Raw genomic sequence first — 16,100 nt, forward strand, 5'->3', positions numbered from 1 at the left:
CTAAGGCCAAGTAAACTAATTTGCTAAAGACCATAAAACTGCTAGAGCTGAAAAACTCAAAGCAAGTCTGAGAACAGAGACAACAGTATCGTCATACACAGAGAAAATGACGTATCTGCTATCGGTAGTACTGTTATGACCTATTGAAAGTGTAACTTAAGATGACTGAATCTGTTCTTTCAGCTGATCTCAGGAAAGACTGTTGTTTTCAGTGCAAAACCAATCTTCAACACAAACAAAACAAATGCACGGACTTCTGATGAAGAGTACCCAGATAAAATTTTTTAAAACTCAGTTGGCATAGTAAATATATAAAACTCTGAGAACATACTAAATAGAAAAAATTCATGTCACATACAGTCACATATTTAATCATAAATACTCTTATAAGAGAAAAATATTTGTATTATGCCCATTTTAAGAAGAAACCAAAGCACCAAGAGGTTAAATAACCTGCCCGAGATCACAAAACCAGGAGATGCTAGAGATAAGAATTCAAAAAACTCAGTCAGACTCCAAAAAAAATCTAGACTTGAGGTTCTTCGTTAAAACATAAACACCTTTCCAAGGCTAATTAGATATTTCTTTTAATTAACCCAATGTAGGTGATCAAAAAGATCGAACCAAAGTTACCAGTTATCATCAGTATTTCTAGCTTTAACATGTAGTATACTTGCAAATCCCCGGGAATGTTAGCTTCCTTTTTAGAGGTAACATAAGGTCAGACTCAATAATAATCTGCTCCAGTATGGTGCTGGGTTGCCATGCATCCTCAATGACCCACAATAAGGAATCCACACTGGTCTTCTCCCCTCAGTCAAAAAGCTACCCAGGAATGTGGCAATCCATCAGAGATACAGACTGACACCGACTCTTACAGACTTCAACTTACCCATAGAGGAGGTGTGGACAGAACACACTTGAGGCACTCATTCATTCCTCCATCCAGAAGGAGCTGGCTAAGAGGAATCTTTGTCATTCAAATACGCAGCCCTGGCAAAAGAAAACAAACACACAGAAGGAGTGAGGAACAGTTTTTCAAAATTAGAATTTTGTAATTAAAGCTCAATTTCTCAGCATTCTGCTGTATCTTGGGCTTGATACAAAAAGAGAGGGCCTAAAAGAGAAATCAAAGGGCAAGTGATTGACTATAAAGAAAAACAAAGGGATCTTCCTGAATCCTAAGAAGCAGATTTATTGCTTCATCCAATCACTTCACATGGCCAAATCATTTTATAAATAGGTATAGATGGAGAAAAGAGAGCAATTGAAAGAAGAAAGACAGAGACAGGGGACAGACAGAAGAGAGGGAGAAAATAGGAAGTCAGGAGGTAGGTAGTCAGATAATAAAGACAGGTCAAGAGAAAAGAGAGAGTTATCCACAGGCAGGCAATAGGTAGATAAACGATACAGACAATAGATAGACTGATAGATTAGACAGATGGACAGATGGGCAGGCAGGGTGAGCCTACCACGACCAAGCCACTACTCCCTGAGCTAGAAATAGAAATGTGAATAAGAAAGTCTCTGTTCCCTTTGAGATTCATTCAAATGGGGAAAAGCAGTCAAATTAAATAGAAGGGAAAAAATATGGAAAAAAAATCTCAGAGTGAGACATGCAGTGCAGACAGATGGGTAATAAGACAGTGAGTGACAAACGGCTAATTTAAATCAGGAAGCAGCTCTCTGAGATGGTGAGCAGGCCTAGGTAGGAAAATGATCCCCTCCAGAGACAAAGACCAGCCAAGACCCTAGAAAGAACCAGTATGTCTTAAAGAGTCATGGATTCTGCAGCAGAATCCAAATGCAAATGAGTGGGGTCAAAGGAGCAAGTCTCATTACTCATTAAACAGGTCCAAGTCCTCTCAGACTATGGCGAATAACCCCTCCCTCTTATGTTTGATCTGCTCCCCAGGGACATAAGAAAATGCATGGACCCATTAATTAACATGCCAGAAAGTACTTCCCTTTTTTCTTTTTATTGTTTTAAAGGTGAAACATATTGTTCTCCGTGAAAGGGGTCTGTCTTTTTATAAGACATGATATCAACTCTAAGGCATATACGAGATATAGATGGATCATTCCTTGTCCAAAATGTTTGAGACCAGAAACATTTTAGATTTCAGAGTTTTTCAACTCTTGGAATATTTGCATAGACTCTATCAGGTAAGGAAACCTGTTTCAAAAATTCAAAATCCTACATGATCCCAAATCCAAAACTTCTTGAGCGCCCACAGGACAATCAAAGTTTCAGATGGTAGAGCTTATCCGATTTCAAATGTGCAGATCGGGGTGCTCACACTGTACCTCATGTTGGCAGTAATGATGTGCTGTGTAGCCACAGTCCTTGATAGAGGACTCTGACATTGGAAGCAGCAGATGGACATTGCCATGCACACCAAAGCTTCCATAGGACCAGCTGAGCGAGCTTAGTCCGGTCATTTAGATCACCTGAACGTCTGGTTCTCCAACTATAAAATGGAAATGATGTTACCTACCTTACAGTGTTCTTCTAAGTACTTAATAAAGTGGGCCAGTCATGTGAAACATTCAGAACAGCAATAAACCACCCTTGGACTCTGTAAATAGTTACTGCTAGAAACTGCTTGGTGCTCAGGATTCAAGCTGTGGAAGAACACCTTACAACCAGGCATGGTGGAGGTGGCAATGTTCCAAGTATCAGAATGGTGTGGACCTTTTAAAACCACCTAATTCTCTCACCCTACAGGTGAGAACTGAAAGTTGCAAGAGAGAGCCTGATTTGCCCACCATGACATAATTAGTTCAGAGGAAATTTTCAGAAATCTGATCTGTTTAGTCAAGAACACCTCAGAAGAAAACATCTCATATTGACAAGAAATTTTAATTCACTTTATTAATTCGATATCGATGAAAAATATTTTTAAAGTTATAAGAGTCCATCTAAATATATCACTGATAATATTTGGAAAAATCCCTGCAAGAGACTCATCTCATAGAAAAAGACATCCACAGACTAAAGGTGAAAGGATGGGAAAAAACCTACCACACACATGGACTCAGTAAAAAAGTGGGGGTTTCCATCCTCATATCAGATAAAGTGGACTTCAAGCCAAAGTTAGTCAGAAGGGATAAAGGAGGACATTTCGTACTGCTTAAGGGAACCATAAATCAGGAAAACATAACCATCGTAAATATTTATGCCCCAAACAATGGTGCATCTCTATACATCAAACAAATCCTTCTCAATTTCAGGAATCAAATAGACCACAACACAATAATTCTGGGTGACTTTAACGCACCGCTATCACGACTGGATAGATCTTCCAAACAAAAACCAACCAAAGAAACCATAGAACTCAATAACACAATCAATAACCTAGACTTAATAGACATATATAGAATATTCCATCCATCAACGAAAGAATTCACTTTCTTCTCAGCAGCACATGGAACCTTCTCGAAAATAGACTATATGCTATGCCACAAAGCAGCCCTTAGGAAATGCAAAAAAATAGAGATACTGCCTTGTGTTCTATCAGATCATAATGAACTGAGAGTAGACATCAACGACAAAATAAAAAACAGAAATTACTCCAACACCTGGAGACTAAATAATATGCTATTGAACGAAACATGGATAACAGAAAACATCAGGGAGGAGATTAAAAAAATTCTTAGAGGTCAATGAGAATGATGATACAACATATCAAAATCTCTGGGACACTATGAAAGCAGTACTAAGAGGAAAATTCATTGCATGGAGTGCATTCAAGAAAAGAATGAAAAGTCAACAACTAAATGACCTAACATTACAGCTCAAAGCCCTAGAAAAAGAACAGAATAACAGCAAAAGTAGTAGAAGACAGGAACTAATTAAAATCAGAGCTGAAATCAATGAAATTGAAACAAAAGAAACAATTCAAAAAATTGACAAAACAAGTTGGTTCTTTGAAAAAGTAAACAAAATAGACAAACCCTTAGCCACACTAACAAAGAGAAGAAAGAAAACTCAAATTACTAAAATTCATAATGAAAAAGGAAATATCACAACAGACACCACTGAGATACAGAACATAATGAGAAGCTACTTTGAAAATCTATATTCCAACAAAATAGGAACTACCTAAGACATTGACAAATTTCTAGAGACATATGCTCCTCCCAAGCTGAACCAGGAGGACATATACAATTTAAACAGATCAATATCAAGCAATGAAATAGAAGAAGCCTTTAGAAACCTACCATCCAAGAAAAGCCCAGGACCAGATGGATTCTCAGCCAAGTTCTACAAGACCTTCAAAGAAGAACTCATTCCAATACTTCTCAAAGTATTCCAGGAAATAGAAAAGGAGGGTACCCTACCAAACTCATTCTATGAAGCTAATATCACCCTCATACCCAAACCACACAAAGACATATCAAGGAAAGAAAATTTTAGACCAATATCCTTGATGAATATAGATGCAAAGATCCTTAACAAACTACTGGCAAACCATATCCAAAAACATATTAAGAAAATCATGCACCACGATCAAGTGGGGTTCATCCCTGGAATGCAAGGATGGCTTAACATCCATAAATCAATAAACATAATCCATCATGTCAACAGACGTAAGGATAAGAGTCATATGGTTATTTCAACTGACGCAGAAAAAGCGTTCGACAAAATACAACACCCCTTCATGCTCAAAACACTAGAAAAAATAGGGATAGTAGGAACATACCCGAACATTGTAAAGGCTATTTATGCTAAGCCCATGGCCAACATCATTCTTAATGGAGAAAAACTGAAACCATTCCCTTTAAAAATGGGAACAAGACAGGAATGTCCTCTTTCACCACTTCTATTCAACATTGTCCTCAAAACTCTAGCCAGGGGGTGGGGGGAAGGGGAAAAAATAACAGAATGAATCAAACAACATTATCGTATGTGGATTTATGATTACACAAATGGTATGCCTTTGCGCCATGTACAAACAGAGAGGCAACATGTATCCCATTTGTTTACAATAAAATAAAAAAAATAAAAAAATAAATTTAAAAAAAAAACAAAGTGGAAAAAAAAAAAAAAAAAAAACCTCTAGCCAGATCAATTAGACAGACTAAAGAAATTAAAGGGGTACGAATAGGAAAAGAGGAACTTAAGCTGTCACTATTTGCTGATGACATAATTCTATATTTAAAGGATCCAAAAAACTCCTCCAGAAAACTTCTAGACCTCATCAATGAATTCAGCAAAATAGCAGGCTATAAAATCAACACGTATAAATCTAAAGCATTTTTATATGCAAGCGACGAAACATCTGAAAGGGAAATGAGGAAAACAACTCCATTTGCAATAGCCTCAAAAAAATAAAATACTTGGGAATCAATCTAACCAAAGAGGTAAAAGATCTCTAAAATGAAAACTATGAGACACTGAAGAAAGAAATTGAGGAAGACCTTAGAAGATGGAAAGATCTCCCGTGTTCTTGGATAGGAAGAATTAATATTGTCAAAATGGCCATACTACCAAAAGTGCTATACAGATTCAGTGCAATTCCAATTAAAATCCCAATGATGTACCTTATAGAAATAGAGCGAGCAATCATGAAATTCATCTGGAAAAATAAGAAACCCAGAATAGCTAAAGCAATCCTTAGCAGGAAGTGTGAAACGGGGGTTATCGCAATACCAGAACTTCAACCCTACTACAAAGCAACAGTAACAAAAACAGCATGGTATTGGTACCAAAATAGACAGGTAGATCAATGGTACAGAATAGAGAACACAGACACAAACCCAAATAAATACAATTTTCTCACACTAGACAAAGGTGCCAAAAATATGCAATGTAGAAAAGATAGCCTCTTCAACAAATGGTGCTGGGAAAACTGGAAATCCATATGCAGCAGAATGAAACTAAACCCCTATCTCTCACCCTGCACAAAACTCAACTCAAAATTGATCAAGGACCTTAAAATCAGACCAGAGACCCTTCATCTTATAGAAGAAAAAGTAAGTCCAAATCTGTAACATGTCGGCTTAGGATCAGACTTCCTTAACAGGACTCCTATAGCACAAGAAATAAAAGCAAGAATCAATAACTGGGATAGATTCAAACTAAGTAGCTTTCTCTCAGCAAAGGAAACTATCAGTAATGTGAAGAGAGAGCCTACAGAGTGGGAGAAAATCTTTGCCACTCATACTTCAGATAAAGCACTAATTTCCAGAATATATAAAGAACTCAAAAAACTCTACACCAAGAATACAAATAATCCAATCAGCAAATGGGCTAAGGAAATGAACAGACACTTCACAGAAGATCTACAAGAAATCAACGAACATATGAAAAAATGTTCACCATCTTTAGTAATAAAGAGAAATGCAAATCAAAACTACCCTAAGATTCCATCTCACCCCAATTAGAATGGTGATTATCAAGCAACAATAGGTTTTGGCGAGGATGTGGGGAAAAAGGGACACTCATACATTGCTGGTGAGGCTGCAAATTAGTGCAGCCACTCTGGAGAGCAGTGTGGAGATTCCTCAGAAAGCTTGGAATGGACCCACCATTTGACCCAGCTATTCCACTCCTCGGCCTATACCCAAAGGACTTAAAATCAGCATACTATAGAGATACAGCCACATCAATGTTCATAGCTGCTCAATTCACAATAGCCAGATTGTAGAACCAACCTGGATGTCCTTCAGTTGATGAGTGGATAAAGAAACTGTGGTGTATATATATACAATGGAATATTACTCCGCCATAAAGAAGAATAAAATTATGGCATTTGCAGGCGAATGGATGAAATTGGAAAATAGCATGCTGAGTGAGATAAGCCAACCTCAAAAAACCAAAGGACAAATGATCTCACTGATAAGCGGTTGATGACACATAATGGGGGGGTGGGAGGGGGGCAAGAATGCAGGAAGGAGGGATTGTATAGACGGATAAGAGAGGTGGGAGGGGTGTGGGGGAAGGAAAAAAATAACAGAATGAATCAAACACCATTACCCTATATAGATGTATGATTACAGAAATGGTCTGCCTTTACTTCATATACAAACAGAAACATGTATCCCATTTATTTACAATAAAAATTTTAAAAAATTAAAAAAAATTTGGAAAAATCAAGAATTATCATATTTTACTGATGGCCTAATAGTTATTTGTGAACTAAAAAACTATAAAAGGGAAGATCTGCCACACTTCCATTTTTCCCGTGATGATAATATTGTGTCTTCAATCATGTTCTGTGATACAGCTTCCACACCTTCTGAAGGCCTTGCCATTTCATGGCTGTGACAGCCCCAATCACCCCCCAAGACCCAGCTTAAGGGCCTCCTCTTCTGCAAAGCCTTCCCCATCACCTGAAATTCCTCCCCCAAACTCACAGGTTCAGCCTCCCTGCACCTCCCACTCCACCCAACAGAGGCAAGCTTTACAGTGCTGTTTCCCTTCTCTCTCTTTTACTCAATTTTATTTGCTTGGAAAGTGAAGGGCTCATCTTACTGTTTACCTAGTGTCTAGCACGGCTCCTTACATGAGCTCCTTATTAGCTCATTAAGAAGGGTGGAATGAATGGGTGGTCGGAGGAACTGATCATCAAACTGCTCACAGGGCGTGATTTCAGTTTAGAGGAGCCTGCTTTGCCATCCCATCAGCAAATCCTAAGTTAAAAATAAAGGGGAAGTTACAGCTTAACTACTAACCATGTAGGATTGAAGTGATTTTAGGCAGGATTATAAACTTTGCTTAGGGAATATGGACTTCAACCCTGTTCATTTTGTACATGAAGAAAGTGAGGCCCAGAAAAGATCACTTCTATCTGTCACACAGGGAATGCAAAAGAACTGGGACTCAGATCTCCAAACAATGACATCAATTCTGCCCCAATGTGACAAATTAGTGGTTGCCAAGAGACTCCTTCCGTGAATTCCAGGATCTTCTTCAAAACCCTCTCCACATTCCTATGTACTCTTCTGTCACACACAGAAGTAACCTTCATCCGGCTGGGCTGCGATCCACTTCACCAAGTGTAGACAGGGTGCAGCGGCCAATGAAGGCCAAGTTTTAAGGAGAATTAGCAGTGGAAAGGTGCAGCAACAACTCATGACCAGAGGTCTCAGCAGGGCCCCTAGAATATTATCTGTGAGATGCAAGCAAATGCCGGGTAAACTACGTCTGTCATAAACTACAGCCCTTCTATGTGGTTGGTTATAAGAACATGCTGTACCTAAGGCAGCAAGCAGGCACTGGGCTTGACAGTTATTCACTGATACACGTCAGTCATGCCAGGCAGTCCTGGAAGCGCAGGATGGCTGCTTGCCAGAGTGACGACACTTCAAGTCAACATGATCACATCTTACATTTTTCTCCCTTGAGATTTTTTTTGTTTGGTGCGGGGGAGGGTACTAGGGATTGAACCCAGGGGCACTTTATCATTGAGTTTCATCCCCAACTCTTTTTATTTTTTGAGACAGGGACTCACTAAGTGGCTTAGGACTTCCCTAAGCTGTTGCTGAGACTGGCCTGGAACTTGTGATCCTCCTGAGCCCCCGGGATTACAGGCATGCACCACCACGCCCAGCTCTCCCTTAGGTTTTCTGAGATGAAAAGGGGTTAGATTTTTACAGCGTTCAAGATTTTGCCTCCGGGCTCTCCCACGAAGCCGTGATCTGCTCCTTCAGTTACATCACAAAGTATAAAAGTTAAATTTTTAAAAAGAGATGACCACCTCTAAAGAATGACACTAGTCAGTCCAGAAGCTGACTATCAAGGCCCGGACCACGTTCAGAGGCCCGAGGCTGCAGAGCCTCCAATGTTGAGCAAGAGCCCGCAGCAGCCAGCACAACTGTCCACGGTGGCTGGTGAAAAGTTGCCAGAGAAGACAAAGGTCAGGTGTCTACTTGACCTGTGCCTCGTCTAGGCAAAAAAGAACAATTCTCACTGAGAAAGTTCACTCTGAGATTCACACTTTCTTCAAGATACATCCTCTTTGCAAGCACCATCTCCAGGAACATAAAAAGGCACATTTCTGGGTTCACTTCAGTCTTGTTACCAGTTTTGCAGCTGCTCAATCCTAGAGGTTCACTCAATGTTTGGAGTCAAACAACATGATATGTGGGGCACTTTGCAGGCCGTGAGTGAGAAAGACTATGCTGGTCTCCATGACCCCTCCTGCAACCACAACCAGGTCTGTCGGGTCTGACTGAGTGACTGAGCCCTCCAGAATCTCCACCCTCAGGGGGATGATGTGGTATCTCAGGCCCTCAGAGACTCAGGGACATAATAAACAAAACCACTCTGCAATTGAGGCCCCGGCATTAGGTAAGATGACAGCATGACATGCCATTCGCCATCCGTGACAGGCTCCACCTGTCTCTCCCCACCAACACTAGCACAATATTCCTGCACAAAAAACCAGGGGATCAGATGCTGCCCTCCACAAAGGGACACCATGTGGACTACAGAATGTGAGAGAAACTGCCACACATGACAAAGAGATGACTAATTAGAATAAAAATAGCAAGTTTCAGTCTATCCTTCCCATCTATACACATGGAGCACAGTACTCACTACTTACTATAAACTGAGTTACAACAGGGCCCTTGTCACCAAATGGCTCATGTGAAACACGAACAGGAGGTAGAACAAGGTGTATCCATTTGGTCCCTCGTATTCCCCATGGTGGGGTCACGCCAGCCAATTTAGCTTCTCTTTACAGTAAGTCTTCCCTGGGATTCCCACAAGGGTTCATGTATCTAGAGACAAAATTCAAAAGTTAACACACTGTGGCTTGAGCACCTAATATGCAGGGTTTACTGAGTTAATTAAATTAATTCAAGCAGTATTTGCCGAGCAATTACTCTGTTCAAGGCACTATGCTAAGTGCCGGGGTATGAAGGTACCTGAGAGTTTGCTTATGATTTTGCACAGACTGTGAGCAAATAAGCCATCGGTCTCTTCAGTCATCAGCCTGCATTATGGACCACGGGGGTAAGACGATATGGAAACTGCCCCTGTCCCAGTCTTCCAGTAGACTCAAATATGAGAATAATAAAACCCACACAACAAAAACTGCCCACATTCAGTAGCCTTGGAAGGTCAGAAGGATCTTCCCTCACTAGGATCCTATGAATGTTCTGGAACTGTTCTATGCATTCTGTGACACTCCTCTGGAGGGAGTGGGCAGTCCATGCTCCTTCCCTGGGATCTGCTTCAACCTTTCAGTACAGCCCATGTTGTAACCCTGCAGGAGTATCAGGGCTGGGTCAGGAAATGCCAGGAAGTTTGCACCTGGCTTTCTTGGGGCACTTGCCTTGAAGCCCCGAGGTTTCCTATCTAAAGCATCATATTCAGTTTCCTTCAATAGATACCGCATCTACTTGCAGCCTTCCACCATATTTTCCAGCACATGAGCAGATACTTCTAAGCATCTCATCCTATCCCTCGCTGAGTCAAAAGACATCGGCTTAGCACTGGTGTCTGAACTTCAGCTTCTAGATGAGGGACAGCCCTCATCTTCCCCACTGAGAGAACTCAGAGGGTGATGGGGAGCAACCCTCTCCATTAGAGAGCTGTGCTGCAATGATTCCTTATGGTTTCCAAATGGACCACAGCATCCATGCCCCCGACTCTAGATGTACACACATTTCGTTTCCGGGGATGCTTGCATAATATTTATAACACATCCCCAGCATGCAGCAGCATGCTAGACCTGTGAAGAACAGGGACGAGGCAGACAATCCCCTTGTACACGAGACACTTAGAACCACGTGGAGCCAGAGCAGGAAATGCCAACCTCCCTCTTTCTCCTGTGCAAACACTATCTTGCCCATCTCCATTTCTATCTCTAGCCCTGTTGATACCAAGAACCATTCTATTGTCATTCCAAGCATCTTTCTGAAGAGAAGAGGGAAGAAAAGAGAAATAAGATTCACAAGCAAATGTAACAGGGTGCTGGTGTGGAAGGGGCACTACAAAGGAGCAGGGCGTCTCCTTCATCTGTCCTTTCACAGGGCATCTCTCACCGTCTCTACCTACTGAGCTGCACCGACACAATCCCCGAGCATGCCAAAGCTCCCTGTGTAACAGGCAAAGTACCGTCTCCACAGCCACAGCAGCCACCGGAGAGGCAGCTTCGCCTCGCTCACTGCGGGAACAGCTTGCATTTTTACACTACTGTTTCCTTTACACCAGTTTCAGATTGAGACAAGTGCTCCTTTTCAATACTGAAGAACGAAAGAAGAGAGCAAGAGAGCAAATGAAACCCAAGGAGGAATCATTACATCCCAAAGGAGCACAAGACAAGAGTTCACGAAGACAGCTTTCACAACTCAATGAAACATTAGTAGGAGTTTCTCCACAGCATAATTCAAGTGCCCCTTTAGCCAAAGTCAGTGCAGGAAAAAATTTGACAAGATCTGCTGATCTTGAATCAGGTGAGCATCAGAAAATGCAGGTATGAAGCAAACTCAAACACTTCTGAATTGGGAAGTGTGTTCAAACCTGCAATCGATTCTGAGCCACCTGTGCTGAAGGATGTGTTCAACAGTCCTCAGCAAATGTTTGAGAATGAGCAACTCTGGGGAACCTAAAGCCACGGAGCCAGGCAGGGAGGAGGCATCTGCCTGCTTGGGCCCTGTGAGGGTGATCCCTAGAAAATTAATCAAACAGTGGGGAACCCTTCCTGGCCTCAGCTCAGCAGACTGAGTCTGAGCCAGAAGTACTCTCCAAAGGCTCACGCTATGGCTAGACATAACTTCTGGAAAGTGGCACGACATGGAAAAGAAATGTGTGGCTTTTCCCCCCACAGAGAGCTACTTAATAATAAGTACACTGTCACCAATGATCCCTTCAAGATGCCTTGAAGGTGATAACTGCTGAATGACTAACAGCAGGAGAGCAACTGAAATAGGGCAGGAACGAGTGAACCAGTGGTGTTCATGGTCATTTCCATGTTCACAGAATCCCTGGACTTAAGCAGAATCTAGAAAGGTTTGCCTTACATGCCCTCATGCTGCAGCCTGCCGCAGACACTGCGGATGACAGGAATATTTTACCATCCTAAACTTTCCCACCTTTCCTTCCTGGAGACCAAGAACAAGCTAATGAGTCCAGACACAAACAACTACTTTCTGACCGGTCCCTCACTGTGGACATCCAGGGAATAATGATTTCAGAGTCCTGAGCTTAGCTGAGAAAGCCAATGCTGTGACCCTGGTCAGAGAGGCAGCACGTGCACTCCAGGAAGGTTCACTTCAAAACTGCTCCCACGGTGATTCTGCCCTTCAGTGAGATCTCACGGGTTCATCCCAAAGCAGGAGATGTTGGTCCGGATGTGACACACTTTTTCAGGTGCCTTTTTAAACTTTTATGTCATCATAAGTTTAAAAATGCCATCCTGCACACGTGAAGATGCCATTTTTTTTTAACTAAACTTTTGTTCAAAGTCAAATACTTAGAAAAAAGAAAATCTATGTTGATGCACTTATCTACAAAACATAACTTTATTTCTAAAATTAGACAATCAGTAGGCTTTGAAATAAATCCTCTCTTAAACACACTTCATGATTATTCTCATTTCCTCCCATCAAGAAAGAGTTCAAGTGAGACACAGAGGTCCTCGCTCACTGAGGTCCTTGTGATATTTGTGTCAATATACAGAAATCAGAGTTAAGCTTAAGAACAACTCTAACAAGCACCAAACTGATAATTTGGCCAAGCACAGATCACCATGCCTCTCTGGAAGGTTAGATGAACACTTGACAGAAGGCTACTCTGGTTCCAGGTCATATTTGGTACTGGAAGGCCATGTCGGAGCTCCTGGCGATCACACGGCTATTCCTGTCTCGTCCCACCAATGTGAGCAAGTCAAAATGACCCAAGCAAACCTGCCTCAGGAAAGTTTTACACGAAGCCAGGGCTAGGCTCTCCCTGAAGGTTCCCACATCTGAACTTCCAGCTGCACTGGCCATAGCTGACCAGGAACTCATTTCGCACCTAGTGACACGTAAGCCCCAGGGAGTAGGAAGGTGGCAGATACTGGAATGTGCCCCAAGGGACAAGTCAGGCCCACCACCACTCATCAGAGGGCCTAGAACTAGTAGGGGAGAAGAGGCAACTTATAAAAAAGGTCAGATAAACGGGGCACCTTCAAAAGAACATGCCAGACACTGTCTTTGGTTTACTAAAACCAAAACAATATCCCTTAAATCTATCTAGAACAGAGTTTCCAGTGGCCAAGACTAAGTTGAACTAGGGGAAGAAATAGTTTGAGTCCAGCTCGAAAGTTGAACAAAACATTCCTAGAAGAAAACATCAACTTCTGTAACAGAACAAAGCTCAGAACTTTAAAAAAGATTTGAAGCACGCATGGAATCCATTTCTGAAGAGATAAAGGCAGATACCACACCCATAAAACGAGAGCAGAGAGCGATCAATGAATATTGCCAAGGAATGACACCCGCCCACCAGAGGCCGGCTGGGGATGCCAGCGAGCACCTCCCCTGGGAGGGAGTCCAGACGAGGGCAGATGACATCAGGCTGGGCAGAGGCACATCGGCTTGCTGGCTGACCCGGCCCTGAAGAATGTGTCCCACTTGGATGTGAGGAACCAGGCAGGCGCTGCATGCGCACGAGAGCAGCATGGATAAAGACAGGCCAGGAAGCGCGAGACCCCCGAAGGCAGGGAGAAGCATGGAGTCTGGAGGAACAGGGTGAGGTGAGTGTGGGCAGAGCAGCAGATCGGGATGCCAGATGCTGGGGGCCACTGAAGTCCAGGCTGTCATTAGTGAGAGACAACCCAGAAAGCAAAAGTCAGAAGTCAATGAGCCCCTCCCACAGGCACTAAGTTGCCATTGTCAATCAATACCAAATGAGCTTCAGCTGCAAAGTGGGTGGTACGGAGGAAAAACTGGGGAAATCTAAATAGGCTCACAAAATAGAGGAGAGCGCGTGTGAATAAATGCCAGAGCGCATGCACCAGCCTGGACCAGGAGGAGCTGAGCGCAAACCCCAGATCTGACCCGCGCTGGCCCCCAACTCTGGGAGGCTGATCACCTCTCTACAACCAATTTCCCTTCATGCAAAATGAGAATGATTAAATGCACCTTCTGGGGCTGTTAAGAATACAAAATAAGAAAATATCTCTATTATCTGACACAGGGCCTAGGCCAATTATTAAATGTTCACTAATAAACATGAGCTCTCCTCCCACCCTGGTTTTGGTGATCCCACCATGAAATCAGGCATTCTTCCACAGTAGGAAAGACTAATAGAAACTTTGAATTATTCTTAACAAGCACGAGGTTAGCAAGATGACTCAGTAATTACCAAGGCCAAGCTGAAATGCCCGTTACTAACAAATACTGTAAAACATTTCTTAAAAACACATTTCTCTAGGAAGTAAGTAGGTGAGTGAATTGTAAGTTTAAGGGAAAGTATAAACTGAGAAACATGCACAAGTAGACTTTGGAGATGATTTTTAAATCTCTAGTAACATATTTAAATAATCTCACAACACTCCAAATCAACAGTAATGAACTGACTAGGCCTTAAAGCTTCCCTCCGATTCCAGGCAAGCACGAGGCCTCCTGAATGGGCAAGTTATCTTGAGTCCTTTCCTTTGCCTAACCTAAGGCTAAGCCTATAGGAAAACTGTTTTTAAAACTGAAAAACTTACCCATTGCTATAGAGTACTAAGCATGTTTTAGGAGTTTGTAGAATAAACAGCTTGCTACTGTCCTTCAGGCCCAAAGTACAATAAACTATGGGAAAGTTGAGAAACTAGCATAAATTATGGCAAATTTAAATGTAAACTTAATGTATATGAAATAAAAAGAATTTGGGGCAAAGATAATGGTTTCAAACACCCAGTAGCAGAGATATAAGAAAGGGTTTTACTTAACAGTATATTTTCAGGATTTTGCTCTTCCTGTGGTCAACCATTCAGCAATCAATCCTCACCTTCTCTCTTTACCAAATTAGAATGTCTACATAAATTAGTGTCAAATGATGATTACTAGCTCTAAATCATGTGTACCTCCCTAAACACCATGATCACAGAATTTTCTTCTATTAAAAGAATTTCAGAACTTTTTTAATCACTTCAGCAGGAAATTAGCAACCAACTTCCCATAGGCATCTTATTACCTGTTATTCCATGAGCATGAATAATTAAAACCTCAATTAAAAAAATGGCGAGATGGCATGCAGGCGGGAAAAGGGGAGTGACACATACGTGCATTGACTTTCAGCACATGAAACACATTATAGGGATACAGCCTAGGGATGTAATTTGAACCCAGAGCATCAGGCCCCGGAGTGAAATCTCCACCCCCTCCCACCTCTTAACCCACCCCAAGAAACTCCACCGCCACTACTCACACCCCAACCCAATTACGTAGGGTCCTAGACTCGAGGATGGTTTGACTTAAGAGCTTGTGACTTTACCATGGTGCTAAGGCATACCCCCAAGGCCGTTCTGTTTTCCACTTTGGGTACAGTATTCCATAAATCATAGAAGATCTGCGATACTAGATTATAAAGTAGTCTTCGTGTGAGAGGCTTCTGCCCAACTCTGGAGTGACAAGTCTTCTAGGCACCTCTTGCATAGGTGAGGCTGGACCATGTCTGACACATTAGGTGCGGTGGGTTCATTTTCCACTTAGCGACATTTTCCAGCTCGTGGTGGACTTACTTGGGATGTAAGGCCATCCTGAGTTAAGGGGCATCTGCACTATCAACTCCTTCACGCTCTGCCCTAAATTCTGCCTGGCTGCAAGCCCTGCCCCACCATGTTCCCACCTGACAAGTTCTGCTTTGGGCCCCACTAACTCCCTTTACTAAGAATATTCTGTCTCGCTTTCCTCGATGCTAATTCTTTTGTGAAATCCTGTTTTCGCCTCCTTGAGAACCCTAGGGACTTACCAGTGGCATCAGGCATGGAGAGTAGAGAGACAGTCATTACAGCCTCAACCCCCAAGAAAACTAAAGACAAGGAGGAAGGTTTTCTTAAAGTGGTTGCTCTTTCTTTTTTTAATTCCCCAAAATAATGACACAAAGGCCAACATTCTGTTTAGTTTTATCTTTAGTCTTTATTTTTCTTTTTATTTATTTATATGAGGTG

The 16,100-nt window shown here is 42.0% G+C and overlaps 1 protein-coding gene across 3 annotated transcripts in view; it reads right to left on the minus strand.

The window, feature by feature from the left end:
- The window catches only part of TIAM2 (TIAM Rac1 associated GEF 2), a 204,890-nt gene that overhangs the window by 125,610 nt on the left and 63,180 nt on the right, over positions 1-16,100 (minus strand). For 2 of the 3 annotated variants that reach the window (XM_079148668.1, XM_079148666.1), the window contains one exon: positions 893-993. The gene's annotated coding sequence lies outside the window, so the exon portion shown is untranslated. Of the gene's footprint in view, positions 1-892; positions 994-9,554; positions 9,733-16,100 lie in introns of those variants that run through there. The other variant, XM_079148667.1, reaches the window with a different exon arrangement.

This window comes from Sciurus vulgaris (genome assembly GCF_902686455.1).
Source record: "Sciurus vulgaris genome assembly, chromosome: 7".
NCBI classification, from domain to species: domain Eukaryota; kingdom Metazoa; phylum Chordata; class Mammalia; order Rodentia; family Sciuridae; genus Sciurus; species Sciurus vulgaris.